Here is a 13929-nt window from a genome sequence, read left to right as displayed (position 1 = left end):
CGGCCTCGGCCACAAGGCATCTGAAGATGTAGTTGATCCATCACTGGTCTGAGTTGTTGCTCGGCTGAAGAAGCGGTTCGTGACCTCACCATTCGTGAAAGAACAAGAGTAAAGGGTTTAATTTAGCAGTGAGAGAACAAAATTGCATGGCAAAGAAGAATAGATGTGAAGTTTTTCCTAACTCTGTAGCCTCTGGGGATAATTAAAGACATCTCTGCACCCATCCCTCAAACTCTACTCAGCTTGTATGTGAATTGTGAGACCTAAGCAACCTAGAACTCTGATACCAACTTGTCACGACCCGGATTTCCCACCCTCGGGAGTCGTGATGGCGCCTACTAGTGAAAGCTAGGCAAGCCAATCATCCAAATATTTTAGCTTTTCCATTTTTAATCCTATAACAGTTATGAATTAACATTATATAAACAACGGAAATAATAAAGTGGAAGAATGAAATGTAACAATTTAAGCCAATAGCAATACGAATCTATAACATAAACTACCCAGAACTGGTGTCACAATCTCACGGACTATCTAAGAAAACTACAAATAAAGTTTGAACAAGAAAGACATGTCTGTCTTTGGAATATAAAATGGCAGAAAGAAGCAAGATAGGGAGGGGACGCCAAGGCCTGCGGATGCCTGCAGGACTACCTCGGGTCTCCTAATAGACTGAAGGTAGCAACCTCTCTCTACGGTCCAAATGCTCCAGCACCAGAATCTGCACACAGTGCAGAGTGTAGTATCAACACAACTGACCCCATGTGCTGGTAAGTGTCGAGCCTAACCTCGGCGAAGTAGTGACGAGGCAAGGACACGACTACCAAATAAACCTGTGCAGTTAAAGCATATATGGCAAGAAATAATAACGGAAACTAGTAGTTAAAGATAGGAAGGGGATAAATGCTGTGGGAAAATATCAATTACCAACAGTAACTTAGGAGAAAAACATAAAGAACATTTTAAGGTTTGCATCGATAAGAATAAGGAAACAGTAACAAATCAATATCCATTTTTATCATTTATTGTTACGACGCGCAACCCTATCCAAATCATATAACACTGATGTGGCGTGCAACCAGATTCAATCATATATCATTGTAGTGGCGTGCAACCAGATCCAATCATATATCACTATTGCGGCGTGCAACCCGATCCAATCATATATCACTGTTGTGGCGTGCAACCCAACCCCTCATGTCCTTCCTTATTACTCCATGTTGTGGCGTGAAACCCAATCCGATATAATATTGTTGCGGCGTGCAACCCGATCCCAGTATACAATTCAACACTAATCACCAATGAATCCCGGCAAGGGAACAATAAGGAAACAACAATGTCCCGACAAAGGAATCAACAATGAGAATAAGCACATCCCGGCAAGGGAACCAACGATAAGAATTAAACACGCCCCAGCAAGGGAATCAGCTATAACCAAACTTATACCGATATTTAACTTCACAAATCAAACCTCAACTGGAACAAATACTCAACAACAACCAAATACCACGAGAATAATCATAATTCTTGCGCAACACAGAGAATCAACAACTTAGGCATTTGTAGTATTTATCAAGAACACTTACGGGCATGCTTGACACCGATGCATAAATACTCGTCACCATGCCTATACGTCGTACTCAACAATTAACACATAGAAAATAAGACACAACTCATAATCCCTCAAGCTAAGGTTAGACCAAACACTTACCTCAATGCCACAGACACAATTCAAGCCTCAACTATTGCTTTACCTCTTGTTTCTACCACCAATTCGCTTGTATCTAGCCACAATTTACTTAACGATATAAATAAATGCTAAATGAATCAATTCTAATGCATGGAAATAGGTTTTCCAATGATTTTCCCAAAAAGTTAAAAATCGACCCCGAGCCCACATGGTCAAAACCCAAGGTTCGAACCAAAACCTGATTATCCATTCACCCACGAACCCAAATATATAATTTGTTTTGAAATTGGACCTCAAATCGAGGTCCAAATCCCCAAAATTTGAAAATCCTAAGTTCTACCCAAAACACCCAATTTCCCCCATGAAAACCCTTGATTTTGGATTGAAATAATGTGAAAAGATGTTATAGATTAAACAAAATGAGTTAGAAATGACTTACAATTGATTTGGAGAAGAACTTTTCTTTAGAAAATCGCCCAAGAGAGTTTAGGTTTTGAGAAAGTTGTAAAAATGGTTGAAATCCCGTATGAAATTCATTTAACAGGTCTTTGATGTCGCAATTGCGACCAGGGTTCGCAATTGCGAACCCTGGTGGACCCTGCTACCTTCACATTTGTGAGGTATATGTCGCATTTGCGACTCCTGCTTCCTTCGCATTTGCAAAGGAATCGTCGCTTTTGCGACTTCTGGGCATGTGCTGAAGACTTCACATTTGCGAGGTATACCTCGCATTTGCGAGACAAGGGTGGCCCTGGGTTCTTTGCATTTACGACAAAAGTCTCATATTTGCGACCCCTGCTTGCATCACAATTGAATTCCTGATCTCGCATTTGCGAGATCAGAGGCCTGCTACACATCGGCAACACACCAGCAATTCTCCTAAGTCCAATTTCACTCTGTGGCCTATCCAAAACTCGCCCGAGCCCTCGGGGCTCCAAACCAAACATGCACCTTATCCAAAAATATCATACGGACTTGCTCGTGTGATCAAATCATCAAAATAACATCAACAACTATGAATTAAACCCCAAATTCATGAAATCACTCAAGAACATCAAAATTACTATTTTCTCAACTATAGGTTCGTTTTATACCAAACCAACTCAGATCTTTACCAAATTTTACAGATTCATCTTAATTATTATTTCAAACTTGTACCGGGCTCCGGCACCAAGATACGGACCCGATCCCATCAAGAAAATGCATCAATTCACTTCTAAAAACCTTTATATTTTCCAGAAAATAATTTTCTTTAAAAATTCATTTTTGGGGCTTGGAACCTCGGAATTCGATTCCGAGCATACACCCAAGTCCCATATGTTACTACGGACTCTACGAGACCATCAGATCACGAGTTTGGGTCTGTTTACCAATAATATTGATCGAAGTCAACTTTATTCAATTTAAAAAGCTAATTTTCTTATTTTACTTAGTTTTTACATAAAAGCTTTCCGGAAATGCGCACACAAATCGAGGTGAGACATAAAGAGATTTTTAAGGCCTCGAAATACAGAATTTAGTTGTAATATAAGTGATGACCTTTTGGATCATTAGAAAAACTGATGCTTCCTTGGCCGTGTGGAACATGGATTAGCATTATGTCATTCCTACAAGTGATGACCCACCCAGGATTGTTATGTACGAACTTAGAGATCAAATATAATATGGGACTCAACACTCCCCTTCTATACTATCTCATATCTCACCTCAGTGCTAATAGAAGCTTCAAGCCCAAGTTATAGGAGCAACCATCGGAAGAAGGAAAAGTCAAGCCAAACAGGAAGCGAACTCAAAGCGAGTCCGTCTGTCATGACTTCCAAAAAGAATAAAGGCTAGCTTCAAGAGAACAACAACCATCCATTGCGAGTAGTTAGAAATTTATGGAAACAGGGTATAGAGTTTTGAAGACTTCACATAATATACATGGGTCACAATTAGCATGATATCTGGGACGTTTTTCATGTACTTAGAAAACAAAAAAGAAAAACTAAAATGTGTATGTTATGTGTTCAAATTCTGACTAGTTAATATTAAGTAGCACAATCACTATTTAAGGTTGGATATTTCCCATCTGAACTTGAGCAATGTAGGGAAATAACACTTGAAAATAATGATAATAATACTATTTGTAAGCAAATACACAAATTGGCTTAAGTCATGCTGGGCACTGTCCTAAGAAACTATTTCAGCAATGTGAAATATTTTTCCAGGATTAAATAAGCTCATCTCTATTTATTTAGAGAATACAAGAATCGGCAAAATATTAATAATAAATACAGCAAGTTGGAAAACTGTAAAAGAAATAACTTGTGAATGACAATTTGGACGAAATGGTACTACAGAAGAAAGCTTAATAATTGCTTTGATAATGGCTACATAGATAGGTAATGATTGACCACAAAGGTGAAGATAATTTTCTTTCTTTTGTTGATAATCCGGATGGGGCGAAATGTGGCTATATATAGGCAAGAATAATAATGATAATCTTGACAAGTGGTTAACACTTGTCCATGAACAAACATGCGAGATGCCACTCTTTCTCTTGGAAGGACACTTGGACAAAATAAGCCATTTGTCCACAATAACTTTGAAATATTGCCACATGCAAAAACTCTTGCCATGTACCAATTATCTAAGAGTATTTGGACACAAGGCTTCATGCAAGAAGCCACTTTGGAAATATATAGGACACGTGTAAAATTAAAAAAGATACATGGCTATTAAAATTTTGAAAATACTATCACAATCCCCACATATTTTCAACATTTATAGGATAAAGGAATGGAAGAGTTGACTTGCTGGATTTGCATGGTCTAAATGTAATAGGTTTGGTGTCTTCTGGACTATGAACCAAACTTAGACCAATAAAATTTAACTCACAGAATTACTGGTGAAATATAATATTTCTATGAACTAATAATTCTTATTGTAAGTTAGAGATTCTATCAATCACATTTTGATCCTCACAATTTTATTGTTCAACACAGTTTTGCGCCACTAGACCATGCGCGTGCCTGGTAATTTATGAGAGTTCTAGAGACTAGACCAAAATCTCATAGGAGCGGCCCACTCCACTCTCATATAGGTGAATTCATCAAGTGTATACTACTTTTAAATAGACCATCCATAAGGAATATGAATTTCATTAAGAGTTATAACTTATCCTCTCAATTAGTAGCAGTTAAGCACTCTTTTTTAGTGCTTCCGTGTCAATATTGACTTGTTATTACCTATATGAACCTACTTCATAGGATCTCCAATCACATAAGTTGGATTATCATCTCTATTGAAAATATGTCGGCCTTAACTCCATATCTTTTGAGGTTTGAAGAATTAATTTTCTTCCTACATATTTAGTTAGAGGATCGGACAAATTTATCTATGACTTCACATAGTCAATGAAAATTATTCTATCTTTCAATCGCTGTTTTATGACATCATGTCTCAATTTAATGTGTCTACTTTTACAATTATAGGATTTATTCTTTGCAATACCTATTGCCGCTTGGAAATCACAGTGTATAGACACAGGAGACAATACGTCCTTTATTAATGGAATATTAGCTAAGAAGTTTCTTAGCCACTCAACCTGAGAACAGCTAACTCCAGAGCTACAAACTCTGACTCCATAGTCGATCTAGCAATGATCGTCTGTTTAGATGATTTCCACGATATTGCATGTCACGACCCCGGTTCGCCCTCCGTGAACCATCGTGATGGTACCTAGTCACTACGACTAGGTAAGCCTAACAATGCGGAAAAATAAACCAAATTGAGGAAGAAATAATTTAAAACCGAAGTAGTGAAATAAAACAGTAATTTAAAGTGCCACTTGGCATACACAATAATAATTCTAGAAAGCTAAACACATCTCCCAAAACCGTGAATCTCATGATCACAAGCCTTGAATTTTCTACAAGCATCTAGCTCCAGAATATCTAACAAGGAAACGAAAGTACAGAAGGGCCAATGCAAAAAGGGGGAGTAGAAAGAGACTCTTCGGTCTACGGACGCGGCAGATATACCTCGGAGTCTCTACAAGCGCCTCGTCTCACGAGTGATAAATCAGAATGGAGGTACCTAGATCTGCACATGATAAACAAGTGCAGAAAGGGCACGAGTACACCACAACGGTACTCAGTAAGTGCCAAGCCTAACCTCGGTCGGGTAGTGACAAGGAAGGTTAGGACCCTACTAAGATTAAATGAAATATCAGGTATAACAGAATTAGATAAGAAGTATAGTTGAAAACTAATAGTAAGAATTAATACATGATAATAAGGATAACAACAACTAAAACAGAGACAAAAACAATAACAAGGAAATACCACTCTTCACAAAGATAATAACCGGGGATCTCTCAGTATCCCGGGGATCTCTTGGTATCCTCAATGTATGCCAGGGATCTCTTCATATCCCGAGGATCTCTTGGTATCCTCAATGTATGCTAGGGATCTCTTGGTATCCTCAATGTATGCTAGGGATCTCTTGGTATCCCGATGATCTCTTGGTATCCTTAATATATACTAGGGATCTCTTGGTATCCCGAGGATCTCTTGGTATCCTCAATATACGTGTTGGGGATCTCTCAGTATCCCGAGGATCTCTTGGTATCCTCAATGTATGCTAGGGATCTTTTGGTATCCCGAGGATCTCTCGGTATCCTCAATATATGCTAGGGATCTCTTGGTATCCCGAGGATCTCTCAGTATCCTCAATATATGCTAGGGATCTCTTGGTATCTCGAGGATCTCTTGGTATCCTCAATATAATACGTCTGGGGATCTCTCAGTAGCCCGCACTTCAGCTCACATCAGAAATGCGTGCAGGGGATCTCCCGGGATGCCGTCCCATAGTCCCAAAGTAAAACACACAATAATGGCACAATGAATACTCAAATAAACTCAACTTCATACCAAAGTAACACAAGCAATTCTAACCTAGCATGCTTCACGTAATCCAAATAAGGCAGTTAAAGTAAATAAAGCAATTAAGTCAATTAGACATGCTTTTCTAAGCTAACAGCAGGTTTAAAAGTGCAAGTAGAATAAATAGGAAGGGAAAACACAATTAAAGTTACTTAATGAAAATAGGGTTTTCAACAATTAGCACAAGTACGCACTCGTCACCTCACGTACAAGGCATTTCAATTATCACAATACCAATCCTAAGGGGAAAAGTCCCCCACACAAGGTTAGGCAAGCCACTTATCTCGAACCGGCTCAAAATCAACCCGAAACCACGTTCTTGCCACGAGTACTCGACTCCAAATGACCCAAATCTATTCAATTCAATTGCATAATGTAAATAACACTTCAAGTAACTGATTCTACAAATATATTCTAGGCTAATAAGCAAAATTAGATAAGATGACCAAAATGCCCCTCGGGCCCATGTCTCGAAATCGGGTAAAATTTATATTTTCAGAATCCTCATACTCTCACGAGTTCATGCGTACCAAAATTATCCAAATCCAAGGTCAAATTCCCAATCAAAATTCGAATTCTAGGTCTAAGAACTTTCTTCCAATTTTTCCCAAATTTTCATCTCAAATCCGAAATTAAATGACAAAACGAACAATAGATTAATGGAATACAACTAGAAAGGGTTAAGGAATTGTTACCCACTGATTTCCTCTTCAAATTGCTCCCAAAATCGCCCTCTCCCGAGCTCCAAATCAATTTTTTCATCTTTTGAAACCAAACCCTTGAAGTTCCTATTTCCTACCCCAGCAATTCCGCTTCAGCGGTCAAGGGATAGCACCGGAGGTCCCGCTTCTGCGGAAGAATGACCGCTCCTGCGAAAACTCATTAATTCCCCAAGTCCGTACCTGCGACCTGTTCACCGCATCTGCGATCACGCAGGTGCGTGAACTCATCCGCACCTGTGGCTCTTCGCCTTTCCTCATATGGCCGATTCTGCGGATAAATTCCGCATCTACGAGAGTAGCATCTGCAGCCTCCCAACCGCAAATGCGGTTATGACAGCAGCCCAAAGAACTTCATCTGCAAACTCCAAGTTCCAACTCCTCGTTAACCATCCAAAATCATCCCGAGGCCCTCGGGACCTCAACCAAAAGCAAGGACAAGTCATATACCAATATCCAAACTTATACAAATCTCCAAAACACCTCAAATGACATCGAATCAACCAATTAGCATCGGATTCAAGCCTAAGAACTTCAAAAACTCTCAAAATACGCTTTATCAAAAAGTCTATCAAACCTCGTCCGAATGACCTGAAATTTTGCACACACGTCACATTCAACACTACGGAGCTACTCCAACATCCGAAATTCCATTTCGACCCTCAGATCAAAATCTCACTATCGAACCGGAAACTTCAAAAATTCAACTTTCGGCATTTCAAGCCTAAATTAGCTATAGGTCTCTAAAACACAATCCGAACATGCTCCTAAACCCGAAATCACCCAATAGAGCTAACGGATAAATCAAAATTCCGTTCCGAGGCTATCTTCACACTGTACCGACTCCGGTCAAATTTCCAAATCTTAAGCTCTCATTTAGAGACTAAGTGTCCCAAAACTCTCCGAAACTCCAAACAATTCCTCCCGGCAACTCACAATAGCAGGAACAAACATGGGGAGAAAAGTTAATAGGGGATCGAGGCGTAAATTCTTAAGATGTTCGGCCGGGTCGTCACATCCTCCTACACTTAAACATTCGTTCGTCCTCGAACGAGCATAGAGACATACCTGAAGTAGTGAAAAGATAAGGGTAACGGTTGTGCATACCCTGCTCGGTCTCCCAGGTTGCCTCCTCGACCGGCTGACCCTGCCACTGAACCTTTATTGATGCAATGTTCTTGACCTCAGCTTTCGAACCTGCCTGTCCAATATCGCCACTGGCTCCTCAACATAAGATAGATCCTTGTCCAACTGGACTGAACTGAGATCTAACACGTGCGACGGATCACCGTGACACCTCCGAAGCATCAAAACATGAAATACCGGATGAACTCCTGCCAAGCTGGGAGGTAAGGAAAGCTCATAAGCAACCTCCCCAACACGTTCCAATATCTTAAAAGGACTAATAAACCTTGGACTCAACTTCCCTTTCTTCCCAAATCTTATAACGCCCTTCATAGGCTATACCCGAAGCAGAACCCGCTCTCCTACCATATAGGAAACATCACGAACCTTCTGGTCTGTGTAGCTCTTCTATCTGGACTGGGCTGTACGGAGTCTATCCTGAATCACTTTAACCTTCTCTAAAGCATCCTAAACCAAGTCTGTGCCCAATAATCTATCCTCGCCCGACTCAAACCAACCTACCGGAGATCTACACCGCCTACCATATAAAGCCACATAAAGTGCCATCTGAACACTGGACTGATAGCAGTTGTTGTAAGCAAACTCCGCCAATGGCAAGAACTGATCCCACGTCCCTCCAAACTCAATCACACATGCATGGAGCATATCCTCAAGAATCTGAATAGTGTGCTCGGACTGTCCGTCTGACTGAGGGTGAAATGCTATACTCAACTCCACCCGAGTACCAACTCATGCTGAACAACCCTCCAGAACCGTGATATGAACTGAGTAACTCTATCCGAAATGATGGAACTGGAATACCATGCAGAAAAACAATCTCTCGAAAATAAAACTCTGCCAACCACTCCGGAGAATAAGTAGTACACACAAGAATAAAGTGTGCGGACTTGGTCAGCCGATCCACAATCACCCAAATAGCATCAAACTTTTTCAAAGTCCGTGGAGGCCCAACTACAAAGTCCATAATGATCCGCTCCCACTTTCACTTTAGAATCTCTATCTGCTGAAGCAACCTACTCGGCCTCTGGTGCTCATACTTCACCTGCTGACAGTTGAGGCACCAAGCTACAAATCCAACTGTATCTTTCTTTATCCGCCTCCACCAATAGTGCTATCTCAAATCCTGATACATCTTCGAGACACCCTGATGAATGGAATACCGCGGACTATGGTCCTCCTCTAGAATCAACTCCCGAAGCCCATCAACATTGGGTACACAAATCCGACCCTGCATCCTCAATACCCATTCATCACTAATAGACACATCTCTGGCATCTCCGTGAAGAACCTTGTCCTTGAGGACAAACAAATGAGGGTCATCATACTGACGCTCCCTGATACGATCAAATAATGAAGACCGAGAAACCACGCAAGCTAGAACCCGACTGGATAGGATAATTCTTTTCGTGAACCTTCAACTGTCTAGACGCGTAGGCAATCACCCTACCGTCCTGGATCAAAATCGCCCCAAAGCCAATCCTCGAGGCATCACAATAAACGGTATAAGACCCCGAACCTGTAGGCAATATCAAAACTGGGGTTGTAGTCAAAACTCTCTTGAGCTTCTGAAATCTTGCCTCACACTCTTCCGTCCACTAGAACGGAGCACCCCTTCTGGGTCAGTCTGGTCATAGGGGCTGCAATCGATGAAAACCCTTCCACAAAACAACGGTAGCAACCCGCCAATTCAAGGAAACTACGGATCTCTGTAGCTGAGGATGGTCTAGGCCAACTCTGCACTACCTCTACTTTCCTCGGATCCACTCATATACCCTCACTCGATACTACGTGACCCAAGAAAGTCACGAAATCCAACCAAAACTCACATTTCGAGAACTTTGCATGTAACTTCTTTTCTCTCAAGGTCTGAAGCACTGTCCTCAGGTGCTGCTCATAATCTTCCCGACTTCGGGAATACACCAGAATATCATCAATAAAGACAATGACGAATGAGTCAAGACACGGTCGGAACACACTGTGCATCAAATGCATAAAGGCTGCTGGGGCATTGGTCAGCCCAAATGACATAACAAGAAACTCGTAATGACCATATCGAGTTCTGAAAGTAGTTTTCGGGATATCTGGCTCCCGAATCTTCAATTGATGGTAACCTGAGCGCAAGTCAATCTTAGAAAACACTCGTACGCCCTGAAGCTGGTCAAGCAGATCATCAATACGAGGCAAAGAATAATGGTTCTTCAATGTAACCTTGTTCAACTAGGAATAATCAATACACATACGCATATAACCATCCGTTTTCTTCAAAAACAAGATAGGAGCACCCCAAGGTGATACACTGGGCTGAATAAAACCCTTATCAAGCCATTCCTGTAACTGATCCTTCAACTCCTTCAACTCCGGAGGAGCCATACGATACGGAGGAATAGAAATGGGATGGTTGCCCGACAACAGATCAATTCCAAAATCAATATCTCTATCTGGCGGCATGCCCGGAAGATCAGCTGGAAACACATCGGGAAAATCCCGTACTACTGGGACTGAATCAACTGAAGGGGTATCAATACCGACATCTCTCACATAAGCTAAATACGCATCACACCCCTTCTCAACCATTGGCTGAGCCTTAAGGAAAGAAATAACTCTACTAGGAGTGTGTTATAAAGTACCCCTCCACTCAACACGCAGTACACCTGGCATAGCCAACATCACGGTTTTGGCGTGACAATCAAGAATAGCATAATGGGGCGACAACCAGTCCATACCCAAGATAATATCAAAATCTACCATGCTGAGCAACAATAAATCGGTTCTGGTCTCAAAACCACTAAGAGCAACCAAACACGACCGATAAATGCGGTCCATAATAAGAGAATCTCCCACAAGAGTAGAAACATAAATAGGGGAACTCAAAGAATCCCGAGATACACCCAAATGCGGAACAAAATAAGAAGACATATAAGAATAAGTGGAGCCTGGATCGAATAGAACCGATGCACCTCTGTGACAAACCAGTACAATACCTGTGATGACAGAATCGGAGGCAACAACCTCGATATGGGCAGAAAGGGCATAATATCTGGTCTGGCCTTCCCCTCTAGCTGGTTGAGCAGGTGGGGTAGCAATTGGTGCTATGATCATAGCCTGAGAACTCCACGGAGTGCGCTGTGGCTGAGAAATCTATGGAGGTGCACTCCTCCCAAGTCTTGGGCAATCCCTCACCATATGGCATGTGTCACCACACTCAAAATAAGCTCTGGGAGGACGTGGCGGTGGGAACTGTGTGGTACGGGTACTCCAAGACCCCTGAACACCTGAAACTCTATGTGAAATCTGAGATGCAAACTCAGCTGGTTGTCCCACAAAACCTCTACCATGCCGTACTCTTCCTTCAAAATAAGGACCAGTGGGTCTCTCCAGTATACGAGGTTTCTTCACTTCCTTATACTCTCTCTTCTAACCTCGTATGTCCTCCACTCAGCAAGAGGTCCTCACCACCCGCTGAACTGGGACCACAGGCTGTATTGCTATGACACTTGGAACCAGACCAATGAGAACTCGCTGCTCTGGAGAGGGGGTGGCAGAAGTCTGGGTCCCTTCCCCGATCTGTGAAGTAGTTGGTACAACCTGAATCAACCCCGCCTGAACTAATATACCAAACATGCTCAGGAACTATGCTAATGTCTCCTAAAATGCTGGAGTAGTAGTAGCAGTAGGCGTATCCGGTGCCTGGGCTCTGGCTGAAATTGCTAGTGGATCCACGGTGGCAGCTCGCGCGGGTGCTCTGGCTATACCGCGTGCACGTCCTCGGCCTCTACCCTGGCCCCGACCTCTGACAGCTCTCGCAGAGGGGCGTGGGTGTCTGATCATCTCTGGTAGCACGTATCCTCACCATTTGTGAGAGAATGGAAGACAGAGGTTTAGGATTGTGATGTCAAGAACCTCGCACGACAGGGAAATCAAATGAAGTGGAATTTTTCCTAACGGTTACACAGCCTCCCGTAGATAAGTACAGAAGTCTCTGTACCGATCCGCGAGACTCTAATAAACCGGCTTGTGATTCATGACTCCTATAAACCTAAAGCTCTGATACCAACTTGTCACGACCTCAGTTCGCCCTCAGTGAACCATCGTGACGGCACCTAGTCTCTACGACTAGGTAAGCCTAACAATGCGTAAAAATAAACCAATTTGCGGAAGAAATAATTTAAAATCGAAGTAGTGAAATAAAATAGTAATTTAAAGAGCCGCTTAGCATACACAATAATAACTCTCGATAGCTAAACATATCTCCCAAAATCCGGAATCCCATCACAAGCCTTGAATTTTCTACAAGCATCTAACTCCAGAATATCTAACAAGGAAACAAAAGTACAGAAGGGTCAATGCAAAAAGGGGGAGTAGAAAAGGACTCTTCGACCTGCGGATGAGGAAGATATACCTCGGAGTCTCTACAAGCGCCTCGTCTCACGAGTGATAAGTCCGAATGGAGGTATCTGGATCTGCACATGAAAAACATGCGCAGAAAGGGCATGAGTACACCATAGCGGTACTCAGTAAGTGTCAAGCCTAACCTCGGTCGGGTAGTGACGAGGAAGGTCAGGGCCCTACTGAGATTAAATGAAATATCAGGTATAACAGAATTAGATAAGAAGTATAGTTGAAAATTAATAGTAAGAATTAATACAGGATAATAAGGATAATAACAACTAAAACAAAGACAAAAACAATCACAAGGAAATACCACTCTTCACAAAGATAATAACCGGGGATCTCTCAGTATCCCGAGGATCTCTTAATACCCTCAATATATGCCAAGGATTTCTTGGTATCCCGAGGATCTCTTGGTATCCTCAATGTATGCTAGAGATCTCTTAGTATCCCGAGGATCTCTTGGTATCCTCAATATATGCTAGGGATCTCTTGGTATCCGGAGGATCTCTTCGTATCCTCAATGTACGCTAGGGATCTCTTGGTATCCCGAGGATATCTTGGTATCCTCAATATATGCTAGGTATCTCTTGGTATCCCGAGGATCTCTTGGTATCCTCAATGTATGCTAGGGATCTCTTGGTATCCCGAGGATCTCTCGGTATCCTCAATATATGCTAGGGATCTCTTGGGATTCCGAGGATCTCTCGGTATCCTCAATATATGCTAGGGATCTCTTGGTATTCGGAGGATCTCTTGGTATCCTCAATATACGTCTGGGGATCTCTTAGTAGCCCGCACTTCAGCTCACATCAGAAATGCGTGCAGGGGATCTCCCGGGATGCCGTCCCATAGTCTCAAAGTAAAACACACAATAATGGCACAATGAATACTCAAATAAACTCAACTTCATACCAAAGTAACACAAGCAATTCTAACCTAGCATGCTTCACGTAATCCAAATAAGGCAGTTAAAGCAAATAAAGCAATTAAGTCAATTAGACATGCTTCTCTAAGCTAACAACAGGTTTAAAAGTGCAAGTAGAATAAATAGGAA

This window comes from Nicotiana tabacum, chromosome 6, assembly GCF_000715075.1.
Source record: "Nicotiana tabacum cultivar K326 chromosome 6, ASM71507v2, whole genome shotgun sequence".
Classification (NCBI taxonomy): Eukaryota; Viridiplantae; Streptophyta; class Magnoliopsida; order Solanales; family Solanaceae; genus Nicotiana; species Nicotiana tabacum.
The sequence above is the reverse complement of the archived record's forward strand: the minus strand, read 5'-3'. Positions refer to the sequence as shown.